The 14,899-nt window shown below is 40.0% G+C and overlaps 1 protein-coding gene across 5 annotated transcripts in view; it reads right to left on the reverse strand.

The window, feature by feature from the left end:
- The window catches only part of rerea (arginine-glutamic acid dipeptide (RE) repeats a), a 575,418-nt gene that overhangs the window by 475,395 nt on the left and 85,124 nt on the right, over window positions 1-14,899 (reverse strand). The gene's annotated exons all lie outside the window — the stretch shown is intronic.

A 14,899-nucleotide genomic window follows, 5' to 3' on the forward strand; every position in this document is an offset into this window, starting at 1 on the left:
TACCGGGAGTGGAGGTTGGGTTGATGGGGGGGGGGGGGGGGGGGGGGGGGGGGGGGGGGGGTGTGGACCTGACAAGGGAGTCACGGAGGGAGTGATCTTTTTGGAATGCTGATAGGGGAGGGAAGGGAAATATATCCCTGGTGGTGGGGTCCATTTGGAGGTGGCTCTGAATAGCTTCTCTTTCCAATCCTCCCACTTCCTCCAAACCAAAGGTGTAGCCATGGGCACCCACATGGGCCCCAGCTATGCCTGCCTCTTCATAGGATTTGTGGAACAGTCCATCTTCCACAGCTACACTGGCACCACCCCCCACCTTTTCCTCCGCTACATCAATGACTATTGGCACTGCCTCGTGCTCCCATGAGGAGGTTGAACAGTTCATCCACTTCACCAACATCTTCCACCCCGACCTCAAATTTACCTGGACCGTCTCAGACTCCTCCCTCCCCTTCCTAGACCTCTCCATTTCTATCTCGGGCGACCGAATCAACACGGACATTTACTAGAAACCGACCCACTCCCACAGCTACCTAGACTACACCTGCTCCCACCCTGTCCCCTGTAAAAACGCCATCCCATATTCCCAATTCCTTTGTCTCCACCGCATCTGATCCCAGGAGGACCAATTTCAATACCGAAGAACCCAGATGGCCTCCTTCTTCAAAGACCGCAATTTCCCCCCAGACGTGATCAACGATGCCCTCCACTGCATCTCCTCTACTTCCTGCTCCTCCGCCCTTGAGCCCCGCCCTTCCAATTGCCAAAAGGACAGAACCCCACTGGTCCTCACCTATCACCCCACCAACCTCCATATACATCATATCATCCGTCGTCATTTCCGCCACCTCCAAACAGACCCCATCACCAAGAATATATTTCCCTCCCCTCCCCTCCCCTATCAGCGTTCCGAAAAGACCACTCCCTTGTCAGGTCCACACCCACCAACCCAACCTCCATTCCCAACACCTTCCCCTGCAACCGCAAGAAATGCAAAACTTGCGCCCACACCTCCCCCCTCACTTCCCTCCAAGGCCCAAAGGGATCCTTTCATATCTGCCACAAACTCACCTGCACTTCCATACACATCACTTTCTGCATCCGCTGCACCCGATGTGGTCTCCTCTATATTGGGGAGACAGGCCGCCTACTTACATCCCAGAGAACACCTCTGGGACACCCGGACCAACCAATCCAACCACCCCGTGGCTCAACACTTCAACTCCCCTCCCAATCCACCAAGGACATGCAGGTCCTTGGACTCCTCCATCGCCAGACCATAGCAACACGACAGCTGGAGGAAGAGCGCCTTATCTTCCGCCTAGGAACCTTCCAACCACAAGGGATGAACTCCGATTTCTCCAGTTTCCTCATTTCCCCTTCTCCCACCTTGTCTCAGGTCAAATCCCTCGAACTCAGCACCACCTTCCTAACCTGCAATCTTCTTCCTGACCTCTCCGCCCCCACCCCACTCCAGCCTATCGCCCTCACCTTGACCTCCTTCCACCTATCGCATTTCCAATGCCCCTCCCCCAAGTCCCTCCTCCCTGCCTTTTATCTTAGCCTGCTGGGCACACTCTCCTCATTCCTGAAGGGCTTATGCCCGAAACGTCGATTCTCCTGCTCCTTGGATGCTACCTGACATGCTGCGCTTTTCCAGCAACACATTTTCAGCTCTTTTAACCAACAACAACCATGAAGACCCACAGGTTTCTATGTTCAATCCTCAGACCATAAGATGTGGCAGAAGTAGACTATTGACCCATCTAGTCTGTACTGTGATTCAATTAAATGATGGATGATCTGATAATTCTCAACTTCACTCATTTGTCTTTTCCATAACCCTTGATTCCCTTACTCATTAAAAATCTAAGTCTCGGACTTAAGTTTATTTAATGACCAGCCACTTTACTTATCAGCAGTAAAGATTTTCACAGACTTACAATCCTCAGAGAAGAAATTTGTCGTCTGTCTAAAAGCTGACCCCTTCCTCTGACATAAACCCTTCAGTCGAGACACGCTCACAAGGGGAAACAGCTTCTCAGTACCCACCATGTCAAATTCTCGAAGAAGCTTGTGTTTCAATGAGGTCACCCTTCAAGCTCCTAACTCCAATGTCCTACATAGGCCTACTCAACTGTTCCTTTACAAATTCAATCACCGGGATCAACCCAGAGATCCATCTCTGGAATACCTCCAATGGCAGTGTAGCTTTCTTTAGATAAAGGGATCAAAACTGTTTACAGTACGCTTGCAGTTTTTATGTTTTTTTTAAAAGAAAGAAGGTTAGGGAGGAAAAAGGAGAAATTAAGCAAAGCCTTTACCAATGAACACGATCCTTTAACTGCTACTAAGGGTTTGATACTCCCATTGGATCAGATGAGGGCAGGATGAGGATGAACTGCATGCTTCCACTAAACTCTCAGGTAATGGCCAGTGAGAGCAATCAAGAATTTGATTGCAAATTTTATTTTCCAGATGTAAGACTTGTTGTTGTTGGTGTTGTTGAAGCAGAAATGCCTGGGAATACATACAAATTTTAGGCATAAAAAGACCTGATAATGAAATTTTGGGTGATGAAACCAGAGAAACATCCGCTTCCTTTCCATCGGAACGAAACACCACTCAGGATGGATAGGAACTGGTTATCTTTGCATCTTTCCTGAGAACCAGGGGTCTCAAGGTGAAAATGCCATCTGCCAAGCACAGTCAGCCAAAAGCCAATAGCACTATTCAGAACTGCAGGTAACTTCCAGGGTCGTCACCAGAGATTATTGCAGATAGCTGGACTTAGATAAGAGGGAGCAGCTTTGAGATCATGAAAAAGGCATAGGGATCTGAAGTTGAGGCAAGGTGTGTTGCTTTCAGTCACCATCCTGTCCCTATTGTCAGGTTCCTCAATCAGGGACTAGAAAGAGGCACTCCCTAATAGAAGGCTGCCGGTAAACCCATGATAATTTCTAAAACATCCTGCAGGAGGCATGGAAAAGCTGAGCTTCTTGCATTTAATCCTTGAGCCGCCAGTCAATTTGTTGAATCACAGAAATGATACAGTGCAGGAGGTGGGTGTTTGGCCCATTATCGCTACACTACATTTGAGCATTTTGTCATCGCACCAAACTCCAGATTTTCCCCCACAACCCTGCACATTGATTCTATTTAAATAATCATCCTATGCCTCTTAATTGCCTCAACTGAGCCTGTTCCAGTGGGCTAGGGCTAATTGGTGTCAATTGACTCAATAATGAGCCTAAGTGGCATTCCACCTCAAATAGGCAAGTATCTGCTATGCACTCCTTCCAGACTCCAAGTTAAGCACAAGTTTTATCAATACTGGAGCATGAGGTGCAGCCTCACCCAAAAGAGGATAAATTTAACCCTAACTTAAAGCTCCGACTGACATTATTGCATGCAGCAACACTATACAGCTCTACTACAGCCACAATAGGCAATGTAGTTTGGGAGTAGCACAAGGGACTGTCCATTTTTAAAGACCAAGAAAGGAATAAAGGTCACCTGCCCACTCTTGCTCTTTATGCACCAATAGTGGCATTTATGACAGATATTCATTACCACAAACCCCTACAAAAATCTAATACAAAGAGATTCTGCAATTAGAAAGGTAAATTAAACACCATTAGATAAGGAATCCTTACACTACATCATTTATTTAATGGCCTAATTTTTGCTCTTCTATTTTGTACATTATTTTAGGTACTACCTTATGTTCAGTCCCATGGGCATAACATTCTCTACATATTAAAATACTGCAAATATCTGTCAAAATCAAAATCACATCATTTTGCACATAAATGTCCAGGTAGAAAAAAAACATTTGCAAATTTAGCACCAGATTACAAAATAGGTACTTTAATTACTTTATTATTTTAATTATTTCAGCAGAATGAAGTATTACCTTGCCTCAACTGTTGCTAGTGTTGAATGTTTTAATTATTAAATATTTACACAGATGCAGCCTCTATCCTGCCAAAGTGATTAATGCTTTCAAACAAAATTCTTCTGCAATAAATACAAAATACTTCTGTAGGTAATATGTTATATTTACCAACAGTAACCAGATAAAATAACATTAGCAATTTCAATATCGGAAACGAGAACAGGAAAAATGAGAGAGTATATTCCACCACGTTAAAAAAAATGCAAAAATCTGTGGGGTTTTCCGACCTATTTCTTTCATTGGGGTACAACAAACTCTAATCGTTCATAGATCTCAAAAAACTGTGTACGAAGCAAAACAAACATGCTCAACACGTCTATTTGGTACCTTTTCTAATGCAACTAGATGTTGGGAAAGACTAACAAACCCAAGATCATTTGATTTAATAGTTACAAACGTATTGAACCATTAGCCATCTTCACACTTTACATGATGCCAATTATTTGTTAGTCTAATTTATAATTATGATGAGTGTAGTTCCTGCAAGGTAAAACATTACCAAGTGGGAGATAACAAAAGCCAATGTGTAGTACACATATCAGACCTTTGCTAAAAGCAGACATCCAATAAATCACAACACCTGCAGCTTTAGATAGTTAACTCTTCCAGCCTCCTGCTTGCCAACTTAGATAGGTAACCGTCTTTCAGCTAATACACAATCACAAAATTGTGTTGTCATTCATGTCGGAAAATCAAGTTTTCAAAAGCATGGTTCCAGGCAAACAAAAGCAAAATTTTATTTGTGTTATTCATTACCATTAAAGTTGAATTAATTTAAAATCTGGTTAATGGCTCTCTGGGTGATCACTCAGTTAGTAGCTGAAACCTAGTGAAGAAAGATCAAAACAAGTGGTCACCAGGAAAAATCAACCAAGTCGCATTCATTCCCTCGTTGTCCTTCCTAAAAGTACATATGTGTGGTCAATGGGCAAAGAAAGGATCAAGTCCAGATGCGATCTTGTCCTCATGGATGAATAGACTGCCAACATTCACCTCCATTGAAGTGCTGGTGGTCAACCCCACTTGCTATGCATGTATCTTGGTCTGTTGTGGTGGGTGATATCACTTCTGGTTCTTTTTCTAAGAAGTTGATAAATGGGGCCCAAATCAATGTTTGTTAATGAAATCCTGGTTTGAATGCCAGGCCTCTACAAATTCCCATGCACATCTTTGTTTAGCCTGTCCCAGGATGGATGTATTGTCCCAGTCATCTGGTGTCCTTCTTCGTCTGTGTGTATGGATACCAATGATTGTTGGTCGTGTCTTTCGATGGCTAGTTTGTGCTCATGTATCCTGGTGGCTAATTTCCTGCCCATCATATCCAATGTAATGTTTTTTCCAATCCTTGCAGGGTATTTTGTATATGATGTTCATTCTGCTGGTTGTTGGTACAGGTCCTTTAAATTCATCAGGAGCTGTTTCAGTGTGGTGGTAGGTTTGTGGGCTACCATGATGCCTAGGGACTGGACTAGTCTGGTCATCTGAGATGTCTTTTATGTACGGCAGGGTGGCTAGAGTCTCTGGACATGTTGTGTATTCTTGTTTAGGTCTGTTATGTAGGAATCGACAGACCGTATTTATCAGGTACCCGTTGTTCCTGAATACATTATATTAGGTGTTTTTCCTCGGCTTCTCATAGCTCCCGAGTGCTGCAGTGTGTTTTGGCTCTTTTAAATAATGTCCTGATGCAGCTCTGTTTGTGGGTGCAGAGATAATTGCTCCTGGTAGTATCTGGTCAGTGCATGTGGCTTTCCTGTAGACACTGGTCTGCAGTTCTTCATTGGTTTTTTTTGTTCTCCTCTGAAATCTAGGAAGGGGAGTCTGTTGTTGTTCTCTTCCTCTTTGGTGAACTTTATACCGGTAAGGATGCTGTTTAAGTGATTGTGGGTTTCTTCTAATTTGTTTTGTTTCACGATGATAAAGGTGTCATCCACATCGCGGACCTAAAGCCTGGGTTAGATCATGGGAAGGGCTGTTCGTTCTAAGCTCTTTGTGACTGCTTCTGCTAAGAGTCCTGATATTGGTGATCCCATGGGGGTCCAGTTGATTTGTTTGTAGATCTTATCATTGAAGATGAAGTGGGTCGTGAGGCACAGGTCTACTAGTTTGAGGATGCTGTCCATGCTGATGAAGCTGGTGCTATCAGGTGTTTGTGTCCTTGGTTCAGCTAGAAGAGAAACCAGTGTTTCTTTTGTCAGGGAGATGTTTATTGAGGTGAACAGGTCCTTCACGTTGAAGGAAACAATGGCTTTGTCATCCTCTACCTTGGTGTCGCTGATGATGTTAAGGAGTGGCTTGAACCTTCTACTAGGTGCTTCATTTGTATTGCAGTTCCTTTGCATGTCAGTGTACTGGGAAGTGAGACTATGGGTCTGAAGAGGAGGCCTCCTGTTTATATACCTTTGGTAATCTGTAGAAACAGGGTATATAGATTCTTCTCATTGTTAATTTCATCTGTTTTGTGGAGTTTCCTCAGGGATGCTGTAATACGGTTTTCTAACTGTGGAGTCTGGTCCATCGCCACCTGTTTGTCGGTGTTGGTATTTACAAGTAGGGTGTTTGCTTTTTCAATGTACAGAGGAACCACGATTATCCAAGTATCGATTATCCAAAGATGATGTCAAGATCCTGATAGAAACATTACATCAAAGAGGTGTTTTCAACACTGATCGCTTTTTTGTTTACCATTACTGAAAATGTTGCCAAGAACAGTTCTGGACATCAATGGGAGACCAGACACCATCTCCAAATGACTGATCACCCACCCTCCCTCTCTCTCCCCACACTTTCCCTGGAGTTCTGCACAGTAGTGTACCCTAAACCGCATCCCCCCCCACCCTTCCCCAGATAATCTCTCCAACATTGTATTATACAGGGCAAAGGTGAAATTTGTCAAGAAGTTGCAGTAAAAAGTTGTGTGTGTGCGCGCGCGCTATTTTGAGACTCACCTACACCCCCCCCCCCTCCAAGGCAGCAGCAGTCTTACTGTTGGTGTCCAGCCCGGCTGCCCTGGTGTGCGTGCATGCTTGTGGGCAGGACCATGGACAGGGAGCATTGGTAGGGACAGATGCGTGCACGGATCGGACACACGGACAGGGGTCAAATGGTGGGTGGGGCGAGGGGGTGGGCGGTGTTGGAGGCACCGAGTTGGGGGTGCGCATGCGCGCAATGTGCTGCTGCCTAGTCTCCTGAATGGGGAGCAGAATTAGCAAATGCTCGTTGCGTCAATCCTATTGAACAGATTTCTTTGATGGGAGGGGTGCGGGAGGCTTCTGCAATGCTGTAGGTACCTTACACACAAGTGTATGTCTGCTCAGAAACAAATCCTGAGTCAGAGAGGGGGAGGAAGGCAGGCAAAGCGAAGAAAAAAGGAAACTTCAGAAAACTCCAAGCCCCAGAAGAGAGGCATTGAATCACTTAACTGAATAATCAATTATCTGAACAAAATAGTGCCAGCCCGTTTGGATAGTCAAGGTTCCTCTGTGTTGTGTTCTGTTCAGGATGATGGTCCTGCGCCTTTGTCTGCTGATAAGATTACAATATTTCTGTCTTTTCAGAGTCCTTCCACGGCTTTCCTTTCCAGTGTGTTGAGGGTGCTCCCTTCTTTCTTTCTGCTTAGTGTTGGTGCTACTGTCTGGCTGATGGTCTGCTGGATTTCTTCCATAAATTCATTGTCTTTCAGGGTGGATTCCAGTGCTGCTAGGAAGTTCTTTTTGTCTACGTCCCTGTGGTTAAAGTTCATATCTCACACCAGGATTTTTCTATGTCTGTGTGTGGTCGGTCCAACAGGTTCTTTATCCAAGTCTCTGATCTACATGCGTTATTGCCGAGAGCTTGGTCAGTTTTTCTTGTAAAGCCAGTCTTATCTTTGTCTTGGTCTACTGTTGTTTAGTGTTGATGGCTTGTTCTAGCGTACTTTTCCATTCATGGTCAGTCACATTAGTGTACAGAGTTTTCTGGTGTGAGATTTCTCATTCATATTTGTGAAGTTGTTTTGGGCATCATTTATCATAGCATCCTGCAGCCGTTCTGTTCTGCTGTTCTTCTGGCTTGTGGAGTGCGGAGAGGTGGTTTGTATTTGACACATCGTGATCATACCAGCTTCCTGAGGCATTTGTATAGGAAGTACAATTGTTGGCAGGTGGCGCTCAGTCAGATGGCACTGGTTTCCCATCTTCGGGCTAATTTGAGAATATTATGCCCATACGTGTTTGCAATTTTGGAGAAGATTTCTCGCCCAGATTGTAAGTTTGCTCACTGAGCTGGTAGACTTGTTCTCAGCCATTTTGTCACCATACTAAGTAACATCATCAGTAACACCACCTGAATGCCAGGCCTTCAGGCCTCTAAATAAAGACGCGCATGGGAATTACTAGATGCCTTGCATTCAAACCAGAACTCCATTAACAAACACATAGATTTGGACCCCATTTACCAACCTCTCAGAAAAAGAACCAGAAGTGATATCACCAACCACAACAGACCAAGACACATAAGTAGCAAGCGGGATAGGCCACCAGCACTTAATCGGAGACTCAATGATGATGTTACTGCGCATGGTGACGAAACATCTGAAAACAAATCTACGAGCTCAGTGAGCAAACTTGCAACCTGAGTTACAAATCGCCAAAATTGCAAAAATTCACCACTAAAGACGCATATATTGATGATGGCCTTTGGGCGAGATACTGAAGATAAGCAAGTGCCTATTTGTTTTCAGTACAGTTTCCAACATCTGCAGTAATTTGGCCAAAGACACTCATTCCATCGTCATCTGAATTTTTACTTCAAGGCAAAAGTGGCAAAGTTTCTTTTTATGATAAGCACTTGATATGCAAACCTGACATAATCTAATGTTTGAGGTTTAAATGATACAAACTATAATCCAAACTAAATACATTTCATACAAAAAGCAGTACGGTATCCAGCTCTTTGCACAAAATCACATCTATTTCAGTCAACAATAACTTTCAAGGTAGTCTCTCTCCATTTATCGGAAGACAGCTATTATTTAAGTTTGGAATACAGAAACATGGTTAGCAAACATATACGAAATTATAGAATCCTGGATTCCTAAAGCATAGAGGGAGGCTCGCCCTTTGTAACAGCTCTCAAATTAGCCCCAAATACCAATTTTTTATGCATGACCTTGCAAATTAGTCCTGTTCAAGTACCTGACCAATGCCCAATTGCTCTTAATGCATTCTGGATCTTAATGATTTGTGTGGAGAAACCTTTCTTTAAATCTATTAGATATTGAAATTGTGTTTATAAAGCTGTATAAGTGTTCTAAGAGCTTTATCTTTCCAATAGTGCAAACTAATTTACAACACAAAAACATTTTCAGTTTCAAATCTTAGTTTGATAAAATTGTCCATATTTGAAATAAAATTAAGTTGACTCTCAGCAATAGAAAGCCAGTATCGCATGAGTAATTATCAAGTAGTAACCAATTGCCACCAGCAAATCACAAACATATTTCCGAGGTTATGGGTTTTCTTGTAGATGAAATAAGTGGTGGCAAGCGGTAGATAATGGAAGAGCATTCTCAGCGTAACATGAGAATTAGCAATTTGTGAGCAGGTTCTTCCAAAATGACGAATGATATAAAGAGCAAGACAGAATTAACAGTTTAATTCAACTACTGTACTAATTAATTTGCCTTCAGTGCTCTAACCTGCACTTTGGAGTTAAATTAGTAGCCAAGTATTGAAAGCACAGTAAAAGGCAACATTTCCAAATATTTAACAGCCCCCTATTGGGTGTTTCATCACATTCATATATTTTTGAACTTCAACAATCGTTGAAATTAGAATTTAAAGTGATTCAATGATTGTGAAACCTGGAAGTTAACTGCCACAAAAAAAGTGTTTATTAATTCCTACTTTTTACCCTTTAAGAGCAAACGGGGCAGAAAAATGATGAAATATTAGATCATATCAGTATGCAACTCCCACTTGTTCAAAGATATTAAATAAATTTCACTCTTTTTGTAAAAATAAATTTACTGTCCTCTACTTTCAGTTGTGGTTAAAAAAACTGATTACCAAAAAAGCAAGCAACATTTTAGTGTTCAGAGCAAGTCAGCTGAACTACCCCAAAATGTGCAATTGCAGAAATAAGTTAACAGAAGTTACAATTTTTACTATATAAACCTTGAAATCCAATGGCAATGCTCTGAAATCAAACATAAAAAGATTTTTGTTGCATCAAGTTTGTAATAATAGCTTCAAATTTCAGGGAATGGTCATTTACAATGACATTACAGGAAGCACAAGTGACGTTTGAATCTGAACTGTTCATTTAATTACTATGTCCACAATATGCAAAAGTCTAACTTGTTCCAAAAATCTCAAAATTATGGGTCTCATGTGTAGTGACAGGAGCAATAATAGCTTACCTAGGTAATACTTTGGCTGAATTTAATTTGAACAGGTCAACTTCTAAAATGGTTGCTAATTATTAAATCACACAACCAAAAAAAAATCACATTATCGTTTCCATATACCCTCATCACCCAATCTTGGAACAAAGTATCTTTAATTATTTTCACTGACCAATAGTCACATCTTAATACTTCTGACATAATTTACATTTTTTTTAGAATTCAGAGTCAGTATAGTACCATTTGAAATTTGTAGGTGTCAAATGATTTAATAACCACACACTAATAATTAGTTTTAAATGTTATACTTCTAAATAAAATCAAACATTCATTTTTATTTGGTTTGAGTGTAATATTTCTCCAAAGCTTAAATTGGGCTAGTTCAGCACCCTTTAGTGAACATAATTTCCTTTCTTCAATAAAATGAAGCACACATTGCTTGCATCAAGTTCAGTGTCTGTTCTTCTTCAAAGCTCAGAAATAACCAACTTATTTCAGAGATTTTTACTGAAAAAAAACAAATATATTATAGATTCCCCAAGGCTGGTGTAAATTTTACAACCTTCACTTCCTTTTCCATTGTTATACAAGGAGGTAGGCTGCTTCCCCATTTGCCACACTAAACAGCTCAGATCTAAACTTTACATCAATCTATTTGACAAATACAGCTTTTCTGCATCTAATATTGTATATACAGAATGTTTCATTTTTACATGTGACAGTGAAGTTTAAGCAATAGAATAAAAATAGTTTATTTTACCATTCATGTCTTCAAATGTCACCTTTCAGAAAGGGAATTTTACCTCACTGCAGTTTAAATGTCATAACTGAAGCAGCACAAAGAATTCAGATCAACATGTCATGCCAAGAGATCTAAACTAATATAGGGAAAAAAAATGCAATTCCATTTCAACAGTCGTGCTTCATCTGAAGTGTAACAAGATTTTTTTTGTGAGTGCACTCAAATCAGTGCATAAAACTCAAAGTAATTCAATCCTAGAAATAGAATATTACAACATGCAACAACTCTAAAGCTGCAGAAGAATAATTCTCATTCCCGAATATCAAATGTTACCCTATTCCACTATCCCCACAATAATTAACACCTCCTTCACATGCACTATAAATTGCCATTCTCTTGAAGAACTGGCATTTTTGTGATTCTGTCCTGATGAATGCAAGATTTGAAAGACCAAAAGGAGGATATTGAAACTCAAGTACATACCTAAATGACCTATGAAATTAGGAGCAAATATAGGCTAATCAGCCCCAAAAGTTGGCATCGTTACTTAATAAAATCATGCCAGATCACATTATTCAACATCCTTGGCCACCTACAATAACTACTAAGGATCTATCTACCCCATCTTTAAAATATTCAGAAGTTCTGTTTCCATTCTCCTTTGGAGGGAAGAGTGTTCCAAAGACTGTAAACTCTAGAAAAAGGTTTCTTAACTTTTGTCTGAAAAGGGTAGTCTGTGGTTCTAGGTTCTGTCACAAGAAAAAACATTCTTTCCACCATCCACCCTGTCAAGACCCCTCACGATTTTATATGATTTTATCAAGTTGGCCTTCCTCTTCTAGCAAATTCTAACAAGCCTAGCCTGCCCAGCCTTGCATCATACGATATCTTTCCTACTCCAAGTATTACTCTGATATAACTCTGCACAGCTTCTAAAACATTTATATTCTTTATTAAGGAGATCAATATTCTGGCTATAGTCTCAGCAATGCCCCAAGTAAATGAAGCAACCTCCCTAACTTGCATTCAATTCCCCTTATTATAAATTATAACGTTCTATTAACTTTATTAAAGAAGTTGCTTTCCTACCAATCAGCAAATTTATCAACCCGCTAGTATCTTCATCCAAGTCATTTACAGATGCTATAAGAAGTTGAAGCTGCAGTATTAATCCTTGACATACCTTTTGCTACATCTTGCCAATCACCAAATGACCAATTTATGCCTACTATCTTGTACTTTATAATGTAGACTTCCAGAGCTACATACAGAAACATACATAGAGACACACTTAACATTTCACTGATTTTTATTTAGTAAAACAATTATTGATGTTTACTGAAAAAAAATGAGTGCCGCAGAAATAAATTGGTCAACATTATGAAGTTTCAAGTAGGTGTATTTAACAAACTACTCTGGGAATTTAGGCTGCTTTGAGAACTACTGCAAATACACCAATACACCTAAACTGTTCCCCAGGTAAGTGCTCATGGGTCAGTTAAATATTACTTTGTTACATGGATTCACTTTACAAGTAAAGTAATTTGTACTTTGATACATTTTCCACCAGAGTTACTCAGGCTTCTTAACTTGAGTTACTTCGGGCTTGTTGACTCATGAATGCGATCTCATGAGATCAGTGACATTTTGAACAAGTGTACTTCAAAATAGGCCTAGTCTTTAAATGGCATAAAGCATCCACTCGGTTCAACAACATTAAGATTGATCCAGGCCCACGCTATCCCAATATATAACATTTAAATCTGTAAAATGCATTTCACATAGAAGCTAAACAAAATGCTTTGAAATAATTTATCAACTTGTAATAACAGATGTTTAATATTAATTAATTTGATGAAGCAGTAATGAAATGATTTTTTTTAACTGCCACTGTAAAATGATTTTAAAAATCACAACACCAGATTATAGTCCAACAGGTTTACTTGGAAGCACTAGCTTTCGGAGTGCTGCTCATTCATCAGGTGGCTGTGGAGTAATCATGACTGTAAAATGAATTATTCATTCTATTTATTACTCACTGACAATATGACCCTCATTTCAGAAAAAGTTGTGATTACAATTAAAACTGTAGATACTATAAAAGCCACATTTAGTTTTCCTAAAACATTTCTACCATTTAACAGAAATACCCCTTATTGTGAAATTCTGAAGTATGGAGCTAAGGTGGCTTTAAAGGAGCTATGTTTTAAAGCTGCAGTATTGCCCTATTACTAAAAGCTCCCAAAGAGAACAGTGGTGTAAATCAAGATTAACAGTGAATAATCAGTGTCACAAATAGTTTTGTTTGGATCCTCCTTATGGAATAAGCGTCAACTGTAACCTCCTTTGCCGAATAATGCAAGAAATAGAATAGAAGAAATAAAGAACTGTGTGACTTGGTTTAGGTATTTTATTATATCAAAAGCACTCATGTCCTTATTAAAAAGAAATGCATCATTTAACAAAGGAAGTAATTTTATATTTTTAAAGACTGTTGTTTGAAACATGGTCTCCCTTAAAGTGTAAAATAGAGTATCATACATCAATTTCACATTTCATCACACATTTGCATTTTAAGCAGAAACATTATAAAAAGGCTAAAAGTTACATCCAATGTTACAGGAAAGCATGGGTTCAAGGTTTCAAATAATAGACACCTTATAAGCATTTGGGTCGCTACTATAAATCCATTTGTCAAACTTACACATTCTCTCTGATCTATGCTTTCTGTGGATGAAAACACAGCTGTTGTAAACATGCCATAGTGCAAAACACCAAAACAGAAATGTAAATAGTGTAAGATATTTTACTGCGTACTCAACTGATACAGACAAAACTAGTTTTACAGCAGTAATTAGAGCTTGCCAATGAAGTCTTATTGTGGTATTTTATTCTGGTCACTGGGGAATGAGGAAAAAAATGATAACAGGAAATTGTGTACTGTATATTCAGATCAGGCTTGCTATAATCTCAGACACACTAAAGAATTGAAGCTTAGAAACATAAAACAAAACTCACGCAAACACACTAATGCATAAACCCACTAAAACAAACAGACCAAGTCATTAAAATTTGTTACTGAAGACCAGTCGCTGATACATCACGTTCAACAGCCATTGAAAATACTAATGTAATCTTAGCCAATTCTATCATGCAGTCAGATCGAATGACATTCCTAGAGTTGCCTGCCAAGCACCAATTGCCAAAGTACAATAATCACTCAAGTACTCTAGGTTTCGGAAGCTTTTCTATCAACAGTTCCAGAGTAGTTTTTTTGTGTGCGAAATGTGTATAAAACACTTTTTTGTCTTTTTAATTTTCTCTGTGTATAATTAAGACTGCTGGGTGGCTGACTAGGCATGCTGTGCTCCGTAGTGAACAGAGACACATGTGCAACACAGTAGCATGGAGATGAGACAAAGGCAATAAAGCTTTTTAGTTTCTTCACAAAACAATTCTTATACATAAACAGGTCAAGCAGGTCTTTCCTTTTAAAGTGGCCAGTGATTGCTAGATCTAAGGTATTGTGTAAACACATGATGAAAAGCTAATCACATACTTTGTACAGCTACCAGACAAAAACATAAAAGGCATTCCACTTTCAGACACTCCCACACAAGTTCTGCCACATTAGAAAATAGTGCTAAAAGATAACTGAAAGGAAAAGGTTTTTGTTTCAGCTTTCATTTTTTTTTCATGCTAGTCCTTCCTTTCAACCTAGTCTGTACAATCTGTTAATCTTCAAAATTCCTTGAGGTGACAGCAACAACTTTACCGCAATTCTAGCAGCTGTTCAGCTGACCCCAGTGGACCTTCT

Source organism: Hemiscyllium ocellatum, chromosome 37 (assembly GCF_020745735.1).
Source record: "Hemiscyllium ocellatum isolate sHemOce1 chromosome 37, sHemOce1.pat.X.cur, whole genome shotgun sequence".
NCBI lineage: Eukaryota > Metazoa > Chordata > Chondrichthyes > Orectolobiformes > Hemiscylliidae > Hemiscyllium > Hemiscyllium ocellatum.